This window comes from Taeniopygia guttata, chromosome 2, assembly GCF_048771995.1.
Source record: "Taeniopygia guttata chromosome 2, bTaeGut7.mat, whole genome shotgun sequence".
Lineage (NCBI taxonomy): Eukaryota > Metazoa > Chordata > Aves > Passeriformes > Estrildidae > Taeniopygia > Taeniopygia guttata.
The window spans coordinates 74,438,290-74,452,142 of record NC_133026.1 but is presented as its reverse complement, the minus strand read 5'-3'; positions in this window follow the sequence as shown (position 1 = coordinate 74,452,142).

Sequence of the window (13,853 nt, the reverse complement as noted above, 5' to 3'; positions counted from 1 at the left end):
CACACAAAACACTCACTGGTCTCCCTCCTGTCTGGGGCAGCAAGGCAAGTGGGACCACTGGGACCACTCGTAAAACTATAATCTCAATGAGGCTCCGTTGTTACATGGTGAGCTGGAGGAGATATATTCGGCAGTTTGGATGTGGCTACAAGCTCTTACTTCTTCAGTGCTAAGCTTTCCTATAACCTCAAGCAGAGGTTATAGGAATGCTTAGCACTGCAGATGTAAGTCTTGTTATGCTTCATAATCCCAGGGCCAGAGAATGGTTTTACTTTCTGGTATTGCTAGAGACTGGCATCATGTTTTGGGCCATAAAGGTGCTTAAAAACTCTATTGCCCTAGAGCCAGGAGCAAGATATTTTGTCTTGAAAGAACACATGTATTACAAGCATACCAGTTTTCATCATCTCCCAGAGACTGGTTCTCTTGATTCTTTAAGGTAAATAAGAATAATTTATTCTTAATAACAAGCCCTTCCTCTTAAGCAATGAAATGAAATTGTCAGGGGGTCCAGAGAGATTGAGACTGTTCGTGGAGACTCTTACCTTTACAAAAGAAAGGAACCATCACAGCACTTGTGCCTGGGTGGTACAAGAAGTATTCTATAGAAACCTGGTGGTACAGGACAAGTACCACATATAGTAGTATCTCTGCTTTACTACATGGGTTTTTCTTTAACATGAGATCACATAAAGAATGAGAAAATACCTCACTGTATGCATGCAGTGTTTGTTCAATGTTATGATATGCCAGCAGAGGTGCCTGTCAGATTTTTGCTACATAAATGTTCCTTAATTAAAATCTGAACCTTGTTGAGCAGCAGCTTATACCCCATCTGGCTTCATGCTGCCATCAAATACTGTAGCTTTATGCCTGACAGTGAAACAGTGCAAACAGAAGCCAGACTATGACACTGTGATAATGTAAGAAGACAGTATTTTTGTTTAATAAAAAAATTTCACACATTGTGGCCAATGCAGTTTTGCTAAAGAGAACCCCTGCTCTGGTCACAGCCATGCTGACAGAAGGCAGCTTTTGTCAATTCAGGTTAAGTCTTTGAGAGAGCTTGTGTAATTACACTAGCAGAAAAATTCTGTTCTGGGTTGAGGTGTTTAAAAAAATACATACATATATATATATATATATATATATATATATATATATATATATATTTATATATATACACACCTACTTACCTACCTATATTTATACATGTATAAACTGAAGATGAAGTTTAACATTGCAGTCCCCCTTGGAACAAAACCTCTTTATGAAGTTCCTACTCCAGTACCCACAGCATAGTTTGCTTTGCACCCTCACAGTGGTGCTGTTGAAAATGATGGCAGCCCACCATGTAAATAGTACAGCTGCTTTGACTGAAGCTGAGTGCCTAGATAGTCTAATGCCCCCAATCTAGTCAAGCAAGATAGGTTCACTAAAGCATTTTGTAGTGTAAACAAACAATTGCATCTGTGTTTCTGACCTACTGACAAACTACTCTGCTCATATAGAAGCAATGTTGTGCTAAGAAATAAGTCAAGTTTCATATAGAAAGAAAGAAACCTTTGTAGAAAGGAAGAAAACATTTGTTCGACTGTACACAAAATTCACCCTCTGATTAAGAGTTTGAAGGACTCTAAAAATAGTGTACCACAAGCAACCTCTTTAATTTTTCTTCCTTCTGCTATTTGTAGGTAGCCCATAGCAAAGATTGTCTCTTTTCTTATGTTTACACATGCACCCAACAAAACCAGGCTGCCTGGTTCAATGTCAGAACTCACTGTGGAATAATTATGATGCCACTATTACAATATCATGTACCTGAGATGATAAGATTAGGTTGAGCAAATTGCCATCCCTTTAAATCTCTCTCTTGTTTACATGGAAGTCATGACAGACTCTTGTTAAAATGTTGCGTGTTTTGCTGTGATTCCATGTTTGCCCCCTGTTCTCCTCCCTTCCAAGCTGCCAATCCTCCCTATCCCTACCCTTTTCTCCAGAGAGTTCTGTGTCTGTCTTGGTGCCCTCATTACTTTGTATTATTCCCCTCCCCTGTTTTCCCTGATAGACTCATAAGCTATTTGCCCCACCTTATACTCCTCCCTTACCATATCCTCACCCTCCTCCTGAGTTGCTGTAAAAAACCTTCTGTTCCACCCCCCCACCCCTCCCCCACCCCTCCTCCACCCCAGTCTCGTCTGGGAGCCCAGGAATAAATCCATCTTGTTCCACCCCAAGACTCGTGTCATCGCTGTCTGTCCCTGTGCCGGACGTGCCGATAACTGGGAATTGCAGAGCTCGCAGGGGGACGGTCGTACCCCTGCCGCAGCCACCCAGCACATCCCTCCCAGTGCACTGCAACATTAAAATAATCTTGTATTTAAGATTATGCAATTTGTAAATGAAAGGCCCACGGGTCCAAATCTTGGTGCAAGTATGAAAACAAAGTGGTGCATAAATTCTGTCTGTAGAGTCAATTGGCTTTTTCTATTGATGTTTGTGGGCAAGAGCTCTGGAGCTTATGGTAGGAGCAACAATAAAGCATGAAGAAGGTAGTTCTGCAGATGCCATTTGATTTATGCTACTTTAAAGAATCCATGGACAAGAAACTCTTACAGTTTCATCTTAATTACATTGATTACAAATAAGCTGGTCTAAACAGCAAATGCTGACTTTTCACAGCTTTTTTTTTTTTTATTGTGTAATAGTTTCAAACATAATGTAGGTAATGGAGGTTACTAACCAATTTCATCTGCACATTGAGTTAGAAGTTAATGTGTTTTTTTTCTTAACAAAATATTGTTATTCTCTCCAGAAATGTCACATGCAGTCATGTCAAAAGTCCAATAGACATCATCAAATCCAAAATATATGAAACAAGTGGCCTTAATATTAAAGATTCAATATTTTGTCAGCTATTTATAGGCTTAAGCAGCAGAGAGAGTGTTTAAAATTGGACCATAGTGGGCCAACTCAGGGTGAAATTTGTTTAAATTTATATAATGTGATCATAAAATTGTCTACTCATCTCTATTTATGCCAAATTCTTCTACTGATACCCAGTCTAAAATAAATAATTTGTATGAATTACAGACCTGTGTCAATTTGATCAGAAGTCTTTCTAAATATCATTCTGTGTTTAGAAACATGGGCATGGGCTCAGAACTATCCACTTTCTTTGACTAAGAGAAAAGGGAAAGCCACAGCTTAGCACCAATTTAGCAAAGCCTGATCCCCCATTAAACAAATGTTTTAAGTACTGATGCATTGCGGCAGGGAGGGGGATGATGTCATAAAAGGAGGAGTTAATAGGTTTTAGGAAAAATAGCATACAATTTTCAAGACATGAAAGTTAGTCACTCTTGAGTAGCTGATTATTTAGTAGAAGGTTAATTGGATTTGTGGGCTAGTGTTTTTTTGGCTGGCTGATGATTCTTATTTATGAGGCCCATGGAATTCAATCTTTTTTTCTTTTGGGGTTTTTGCATACACTCCTGAAAAGAAGCAGAAAATACAATTTTGAAAGAACCTGTCCTTCCACTCACTGTACCCAGTTTCCATACAGCTGTCTCCGTAAATTGTTTTCTGTCATTTAGGCTGCTTGTTTTGCTTCTGAGCACATGCACAACCCTACTCCAGCAATGCCCAAGCCATTTGTCTGTGTTAAGCTCCAGAGAAATCCCTCCACCCACACAGCTAAGCATCTGACCAGCCATGCAAGTGGCCCGTGTTTCGGGAGGTGGCTCCCTATTACTCCAACAGTTTTGTAGAATAAGGAAATTTAAGTGCTCCTTGTGTGCACCCTGACGGAGTGTAACTGCTGCACTCAGCAGCTTTAGCTACATTTCATTCACTGTCAACAGAATTTTCCATTGCAAATAATACAAGGATTGTTTGATTTCTAATGCTTCAGCTTGTTTTTGGTCTTTTATAACAATGGAATTAAATTATACTGAAAGCTTAATCCAGCTCCTATTTGTTTGGAGTACTATAAGCCTCTTTATTCTGTACTGAACTATTGCAGAGTATAAACGGTATTTATACTATCTAATCTTTGCTATTTAAAGTAGTATATTATTTAGAGGGCTGTAATACAATAAATTAAGGAAGGCACAATTACCATAGCAATCAGTATTATAGTATATCATAACTGAGTGAAAGGTATTGCACCATATGGAAATATTAATGCCTCCAGAAGACATAAAATATTGCCTTCATCTTACTACTACTGGCATATTTTTAATGCATGGTTGAAAATCATGGTGCTATTGCTTTTGAAAGTGCAAAATTCACAGTTTAACAAATTCTTTCCAAATGTAGATTTCTTCTAAGAATGTTATGTTACTGTTTCATATGTTATTGCCACATCATGTAGATCCCACAACATAGGACAACAGATGACTTAGTACAAATGATTCTCTATTGTTTTTAATATTTTTAACATCCCAAGAAGGGAGCTGAGTGATATTTAAATGTTTAATAATTTCCAGATTTCTGAGCTGCTAGTCTGTTCAGTTGTCTGGAAAAAATCTAATGACCATTATTCATCTTTTTCAGTCAAAGATGATTTTGGACTTCTGGTTAGATTATTAAAGCAAAATTCCTCCATTTTGTTGAAGCACACTTTTACTTTTTGCTTACCTCTAACAGAGAATAATGGAAAAAATAGTTTTTAATAGCGTTCCATTGAGTTCCTTCTTTTGGTCAAATATGCGGATGTGGGACTTGCTGTATGACCCACATTTTCTGATGGAAAGTTTAATATATGTGTCTATACTTGCAAGCATTTACCAGTATGGATTATTCTATTATAGATCATCATTATTGTATTATATATAATAATATGCTATTCCAATAATAATAAATATTTTTTGGCTCAAGTCCTTAGATTTATAGAGAGGTAACCTAGCTTAGAAAACCTAAGAACCCAACTTAGAAAACCTTAGAACCTGGTCTCTCTCCAAAGTGACTTTTAACTTCTATCTAAGCAAATTTGTAGATTATTGTTGTAGATTATTATAAGGCATTTCAGTCCTTAAGCAGATTTAAAAATCTGACAGTTGTAAAGAAGAAAAATTAAAGTCATTCACCTCATTCAGATGAGATGATTTTGTGCAATGCTAAGAATTAGGAGGAGCAATGAAGATATATAGGAGAATATATGCTGAATTAAACTGGTAGTGTTAGTGGAAGTCTTAAGCTATGTTGGCATGTTATTAACAGCAAGACTGCAGTAAGCTTTTTCGTGAACTTACTGTTCTCATAATTTGAGATACCTTGCCTGTCAATAAACAATTAACATTTGTTTTAATTATAAAATGCTGCAACTGTATATGTGGCCCATAGAAGAAAATTTTCATGCTGTACTTTCCTTTGAGAGTCATTTATGAACTAGAAGCAATTTAAGGAAATTAATTAAGCTGGTTAAAATGAAAAGTAACATTTTAAATGGGAACATGAAATGAGACAGCCTTTAGCTTCTGTCTGGAATAATAAAAATTCTTGCTAGGAAATTTGATTATAGATGAGGACAGAAAGCTTTGGAAGTATCTGCTTGAAATCACTTTTCTAGCAGGCTGAAACAGCTGTACACTGTAAAAATGCACTTAGGAGGGAACACAGCTGGAGAAATAGGACTATTATCTTTGTCAGTACAGCCCTTTCCATGTAATTATAAAACTATATATGAGTATTTAAAAGTATATATATTTATACATATGTGTACACACACACACACACACACACACACACACACATATATATATATCAGTAAAACTGCTGCAATTATCATACTTCTGACCAATCTGGCTGAATTCAATGATGATTTTTAGTGCAGAAATAGTCTTAAGTATAGACTAAGATATAGAAGCCAATAAGGACAGGGATAGACATCTTTCTGCAACTGTGGGAAATTTTTCTTGGTTTTTGAGGTGAGGAATTGCTGTGCATTGCAAGAAGTTACATCAGATTCTGTCAATTTTCATCCATAATTTAGAAGTTTTCTAAGTCAGACTTCAGAAGTTTTCCTTCAGAATTGAATTCTGGTTTCAAACTCAGCATCCCATACATAACAAGTTCTTGAACACGTTACACTTTGTATACCAACATATAATAATAATGCCTTATGTAATTTACATTTTCTAGATAGTAGGGAGAGAGGCGTATTCATTCCTTTAATCTCCTAGTGAAGAGTTATGTGTCAAGATTTACTGCCAAGTGAGGTATGATATGCAGGACTTCATTCTCTTCATTCTCTTTCCCCTCCTGCCAACTTTTCAAAATTCTAGCTCCATTAGTTCTTATCAATGCTATGAAAGGACAAGCAAACCAGTGGGAGTACAAGGTGAAATAGATTCCACAAGTTATAAGAGTCTCATAGACTACCTTCCCAAAAGTAACTCCCCATGAAAGATTATTTTGTTTAACTGAGATCTAGTAGTGTTTCTTGTAGATGTTCTCCACAATTACTTCTGTTCAGATATCATAGAATGATAGAATCATTTAGGTTGGAAAAAACCCTTAAGATCATTGACTCCAAACATAAACTTAATACTGCAAAGCTCACTGCTGAACCATGTCCCTAAGTGCTACATCTACACATTTTTTAAATGCTTCCATGGTGACTCAACTGCTTCCCTCAACAGCCTGTTCCAGTACTTAAGAATCCTTTTGGTGAAGAAATTTTTCCTAATATCAAATTTAAATTTCCCCTAGCATCACTTGTGGCCTTGTCCTCTCATCCTAAATTTTGAGGTGAACCTCAAATGCCCACATTTTCAAATTACTTTAAATATGATGTTCAATAGTAAATAGACCATGGTCCTTTTTGTCTAGTAAACAACATAAAAATTCCAGGGTTGATGTTGTTACTCCAGGTGCCTATAAAAATCTATCTACATGATCAAGTAGTTTGTTGAAGGGATATCAGATCAGTAAGTTGAAGTAGTGAGTACAGAAGCTCCTCTTTCTGCACTTTAAAACTCTGTTTTGTACTAGTCTGATAAACCTAATGTCAAAGAGCCACTCATTGCTTCAGACTCAAATGCTTCCAGGTTATCAGGAATATATTGTCAATGACTTCAGCAGCAAGAAAGGGATTTGATTGAGTCTCCTTGTTTTCTCGTCATACCCATATGTATAACAAGGAGTTGTACATATCTTTCCAGCATCATTTGTGACATTTATCCTTCTGAGAAACTACTTTACACAGAATAAGCAGAATGTTTGTTTATATGCTATGATTTGACTTTCAAGATTCTCCTAAGATTTGAGTTTCTGACTCAGAGCCAGAGCCAAGATAAACAACACTCTTGTGAATTGCAGAGATAGGCTTTGTGCAATGATAACTGTTGAAATTTGTAACCAGCTTTATCTAAGAGCTGTTTAAAAAGTCACACTGAACTTCTAACTAACCCTCAGGGAGATAGAATTTTTAAAAACAGAAAAAACAAAAGAAGCATTAGGCAGCAGGTGATATTAAGCATGCATTAGCAAATACATCATACGTGTTTCTGTTCTCTTTCTATGTATGCGTATTTTGAAATAAAGTATTTATTCTATAATTTTACTGTGAAATTCTTCCTTTCAGTCTATAGAAAATCTTAGGATATTTTTCTGCTATTTCCACATCCAGAGATCAAATTCATGCCCAAAACTATGCTCCAGCTAGAGACCCTAAGTAATAGCTTCTAAAAGGACAGAGATTCCAATTATACTTGATGGATTTAGAATCAGATTGCTCACAGTGGTACTGCTGTATTGTGCCAATCTTCTATCATCAAGAGATATTGCACTGTTATGAAATAATTTGAATTTTCAGGCAAGTATTGTTAGCTATGATTAGATTTTTTTATTCCTGTTCTGCTTTGGGAATTGGTAGAAGTGCCCACCGAAGACATGTTTGAAAAACAACAAACCATCTACCAAACAAAATCTCCTTGTGAGACAAGCAATTAAGAAACATTTACCCTGTCTTACATTTTAAAGTGTCTACACTAATCCTAATAAATGCAGGAAACTTAATTTTCTATAGGAAGCAACAGTTTTTGTACTCTGATTTTGCTCCTTTATAATTCTGTGCATGGTCTTCCACAACTCTTTTTGCATGCCATTGTAAAGAAAATAGACCAAAAACCTAACAGGCTGGTTGGGCACATATTGTGCAATATACACTAAGAAGTGCATAAAGCTTCTGAATATACAAATTATTATATTTTGTTGAAATTATGCCCTGCATATCCAAGAGAGCAATACTATTTCTGAAGTCTTCTTAAAGATATGGACCTACATTGTGGAAGAAAAAGAAGAAAATTTAAAATTAATATATGAGCCATTTTAAAATGGGTTTGCTAATCAGAAATTATGTATTACTTGTTCTCTATCAGTGTATCCATGATGAACATCAATATTATTTAATTAATTAGTAGAGGTGCTCAAAATGATGAATGGCTTATAAAATGGAAAGTATGACTACTACTGTCTCCCTAGAGATTAAAATTCTAGTTGAAGAAATGCAATAGGGAAGTAAATTAAAGCAGAGTGGGAACTGATGGCAAATAATATGAGTGGGTATCCCGGTATTAGCGGTGTATCTCAGTTACTTGTAAAAATTATATGTTGGTTATTTAAAGATTGTAACCTATAACTTTCTTAGGCATTTGCAGCCAGAGGGTTGAGATGCATAGCAGTAGGCATTCAGATGGACCTGAGACCTGCCCATTGTAATCAACAGATGGATGGACCTTAACTCCCATGAGACCAAAAAGGTTTTGGGTATTCAATGCTGCCCAATGCTGGACTAAGATGCATAGTCTGACATCCAAGATAAAACAAAACAAAAAAATAGAGCTGAAAAGAGAGAAGGTAGAACAAATATTGACAATTTGCAATCAATAATTCATCAGCTAGGGCAATATATAGGATGTTAAAGATACCATTCTCACCTAGAAATGGTTGAGATATGTGATTTGAACTTGTGTAATTAATAAAAAGGACTTCAAACTATCTATCATTTTTTGCACACAGATTGTCCCAGAACACTTCATGCTTTTTGTAGGAGGAAACTTCTTAACACAACTCACAGCATATGCTTTTAGCTCTAACAGCAGTCTGTGATAGACAATTTTACAACTTGGTATTTTTCTTGCTCAACTTACATCCTGCAAAGTTTTTAAGAGCATTTTTTGTCTTATTCTGAAGGCCACTTGGGAACAAAATATCTAGATTTACAGGCATTAAAAGCAGTATTTACTGCTTTTTTCCCCCTATAACACATAGGTGAGATTTTATAAATATGAGATACTCTTCTACTGTAACTTAGTGTCATCATGTCGCCTTGTTCTTTTGAGAGTTTTAAAGTTATTTTTAAAGTTTTCCATGTCTTCTGATGTTTACATATTTCTACTGAATCTTCTCACACTGTTCATGTAAATAATGATTGTTTTGCGTTCTTCTTTGTGGGTGGAGAGAATTGATTGACTGTTGGTTTGACCAGTGTGGTTGGATAGGTGGCAATTTCACCCTCCAATCCACTGTCACTTTTGCTATTCTATATTTAGTGGAGTCAGAAAATAAAATCCTCTCTTTTGGGTCTTTTTATTCCCTTTTTACATAACATGCATCTGTGAATTATTTTGTGTCGTAGTGCGACATCATCAAGCTGTGAGATTGAATAGAGAAAATAATCAACTTGTGTTTAATTAATCACATATTTTTTACACTTTTTGTTCTCTGACTTTGATTGTATGTAAATATATCTTAACATGAGGTGTGTTCATGACCTGCTAATTTTTAGAATGACCTAAAACATAACATATTTATACAAAATCAAATATGCATAAAGGTCAGTTCTCTATTCACTCCACAGTCTTACCTGTATTCTTCTTCCAGTAATCTAAAATCTTTTCACTTCAACACCTCACTGACATTTTAAGGTAGAATATGATTTTTTATTAAGGTTGCTTGTGTGGTTTTTTGGTTGTTGTTGTTGGTTTTGTTTTGGGGTTGTTTTGTTTTGTTTTGGTTTTGTTTTTTTACTTGTGGATAGGTATTCAACAGTGTCAGTAAGTCTATCTCCAGAACACTGTACACTTTGAAACAGCAGAATTTCTCCTTTCATCTCTTATGGAACGTGCACAACACCCAGATTGCTGACTGCAGTGTGAGTGTGGAGAGCATCTGGTCAAGCAGCAATATCTTCTCTTTTTATGAAGAAGTCCTGGGAACTAGATTTTTTCCCTTCATTTCCTCCTCCCTCTAATGCCCCTGTTCTCTTTAAATTCTATAAGGTTTTCATTGCCAGATCACTATATAATGTCTAACTAGTACATAAAAGATATGAACACGTCTCTGGGTAAGAGCTTTGTAAAAGGAAACCTATCAGCTATCTACCTTTCCTCTATTTATGTTTAACAAGATGCCTTACTTAAAAAAAGGGAAGTGTTTGGTAACTGTTTCTGTAATACCATCAATATATATTCTTTCATTATGTATGTCTCTAATAGCAAAGAAATGTCTCAATTCAGTTGATTTCTCAGCAAATTTCTCCTTTGATTTCCTAATTTTATCTGCTTTCAAATTCAGTTTGTTCCATCACGCTCAATTCAGATCGCCATATTCAGACAAGCAGCATGGTACCCTGCTGGCTACCCTGGTAGCATTTGTGAGGAATCTATTAGTATTTGTTCTTCCTAAGCCTGCACACCTGGAGTAACAGTCTAAAGAGTTGGAAAACACCTGAAATGTTCATGTCTAGCCCCAAACCAGAAGGATATCTACAGGAAATTTTCATTAAACTATATTTTTACAGACAGTTGACAAATAATGCTGAGATTTTACTCCTTGCCTTTGAGAAAGCAGTGATTTGCAAAGTGTCTTTTCAATTAAATATTATGTCAAATTACTTAATTGTAAATCTCAGTATTCTTCTTCTGAAGAACAAGAACATATTTAGGAAATTCTACTTTTTCTTTACTTCAGAAGTTTATTGTATATAAAATTTCAAGGTTAGCAAAAAGAAGAGCAGAGATACCAAAATTAAGAAATGCTTTGTAAATGAGGATTTAGCCCTCAACCCAAGATGAGCCATGTATCTCTAGATTTCTGTGAAGGTTTTTTCATTAGGTTGGTTTTGGTCTGTTTTTGTTTTTCTTTGTTTCTTTTGTTTTTTGTTGTTGTTGTGGTTGTGGTTTTGTTTGGTTGGTTGGTTGGTTTAGGTTTTGCTTTTTGCTTTTTCAGTTTGTTTTTTTTTTGTTTATTTGTTTTTCTGAAAAAGGAATGTGAAGTAACAAAAGTTTTAAAATGCCATTATAAGGGAAGTGCACATTCTTGACAGTTGCATTTTGGGTGGTATAACCACATGTACTACAAGGAATTACACTAAAAAGTTGGGATTGCTCCATAAAGTGACCATGAAGCTGAAAGTAGAGCTGCTTCAACCACAATTCTATTTCCCATGATTTGTCCCTGTAACAAACACACACACCACAAAAACATACCAAAAGGTATGAATTCAGCTAAGGCACTAGAGAAGAGAGCTGAATATGAAGAAGGCGTGAGAATGAAGTGGAGGGGGAAATAAGATATGTTCTTTTGTGCTTCCAAAATATGGGAGGACATGGGATTTGCTAAAGCAGTGCCTCTCAGTCGTTTCTCTTCTGCTTTCTATTGTTTAGAATTGACTGTAGAGATTCAGTACATTACTTTTGTCTTTCCCTCTCCTCCCAGTAAAACTGAATAAACAGGAAAAAATACAAAGCCCCTAGAATAAACAGTACATGTAAATGTGAATATTCAGATTCAATTCAGCTTTATAAACATCGCTACTTTGCATATTTAGACCTTGGTCTAGTTCAAGTAAAACAGTTCCATCAAGAATATTAAAGTTTGGGATGTAAGAGTAATTCAGCTGTTAGCTCTAGGTGCATATTGGGGTTTTTAGCTATAGGTGCACATTGAGGTTTTTATTTTTGTCTTTTTTCTTTATAAATTTCTAATCTGGCTTTCCAGGTACGTTGGTATCCATCTTGTGATTTTCAAGTACAGCTCTGAACCAAATTTTGTCATTCATATAACTGTGTTCTCATGCAGTGCCCATTGGCTAAGACAGTGCAAACTGCTATGTTTTTAGCAGAAGCTGTTATTAGACCGACCTGACTTCTGACACATCACTGGCTTTCTCCTAGCAAAGGTGATCCAGCTGCATCTTAGTTGGTGTTAAATTTTTATTTACAGTTCTTTTGGTCAAAGTGCCTTGATGCTGCATTAATCTTGATTAATGCTATTCAAAAATATATACTAAGTTCAACAACTGTGTATTTTTAAAAGGGCATTTTCTTCTATTTTGTGACATTGAAGATATCTCCTTGGATTAACAGGACTTCAAAATGGTGCACCACAGCTTGTGTAGCATCATAAAAGAAAGAAGAGAAAGGAAAAAAGTCTTTCTGATTGTGAGGAAAAAAAAATCAGCTTGATGAAAATGCTCCTGCCACAGTCTGAAATATAAGTTACTCTGATATTAGTGTTTGAGAGATGCACAACTGTGGTGAAAGAAAAGCTTATTCTCTTTCATGCCTCCCATCCCCTTTGCCCTATTTTACTTATGTTCCCTCAGCAATTCTTATGCATTTTTGTTTCAGTTTTGAAAGCAGCATGCTATAAAAGCTCACCCCAACTAAAAAGATACCGGTAAATATACAGTGTGAAGAAAGAAGGCCTCCTCTTCCTGCTAGACCTAATCTGATCATGGTGACAAACAGCCTCAAGGAGTTTTGTACTTCTTCACCTATAGTTATTAAAACCAAAATTTACAAAAGAAGTAACAGCAAGTTTTCTTGAAATAGTCTGGGGAAAAGCCAAACCAAATCAAAACAAAAAGCCAATCTGAAACAAAACCTTAAAACCCAAACAAACAAAAAACAAACAAAAACAAAACAAATAAAACACAACAACAAAAAAAACCCCACCGCGAAACCAAACATGCAGGATAAAACATGCAGGATATTGGGCTTGATCAATTCTCGCTTTGTAGACGGGCTCGCGTAGACAGGGAATCTGTAATTCAATCCTGGACAACCTGCGACCTCTTTTGGTCAATTAACAAAATGAGCACAAGGACAAAAGAATACTGAAAAGCCTTGGTAGCCACTCTTCGGGGAGTTAAGCAAGGCTGATCTCTCTTCTAAAGCATCTTTAATTTCCCAAGGAAAAGTGTCTACTCAAACAACATATTATTCACAAATAAAACCAGGGTTTTTTTTTATCCTGCTGAGTACGATGCTCCTTTCAAGATGTTATCTGCAAGGTGTAAGTACTGAATAGAGAAAACTGAAAAGGTGATTCTAATTATCTAAAAAACTTGTCTTATAAAAAGTGCAGCTTTCAAGATCAATAGTATTGTGGCCAGTACCTTGAGCAATAACATATATACTTCTCTCTTCCACTTGAATTTTGACACATTTGAACAGCTGATGTATTACTGAAAGATGAGCTGCAGTATTACTGATGGAGTAATACTGGTTCATCATTCCCATGGCAGAACATGTTTGTATAAGCCAGTATCTGTGAGCATTGCTGTTTTTACTTTTTATAACTTCTCTGACTGAAGCACGATATATTTGTCTATATATACACCTCACCTTCCTCTTGCTCATGAGAATGCAGTGGAGCTTCAGAAAGAATGGTCACGAAATTTGGCACTGCCAATTCAGATCTTCTCAGAGTTAAGCCAAATTAACACGGGAGCAAAATTTGCCTAGTGAAATGGAAAGAGAATTTGCAGTGGCCTGAAGACAAATACATGCACTGTGCAAAAATCCGTGTAGAATTTCAAAGTTGGGAGTTTAGGGGGATGG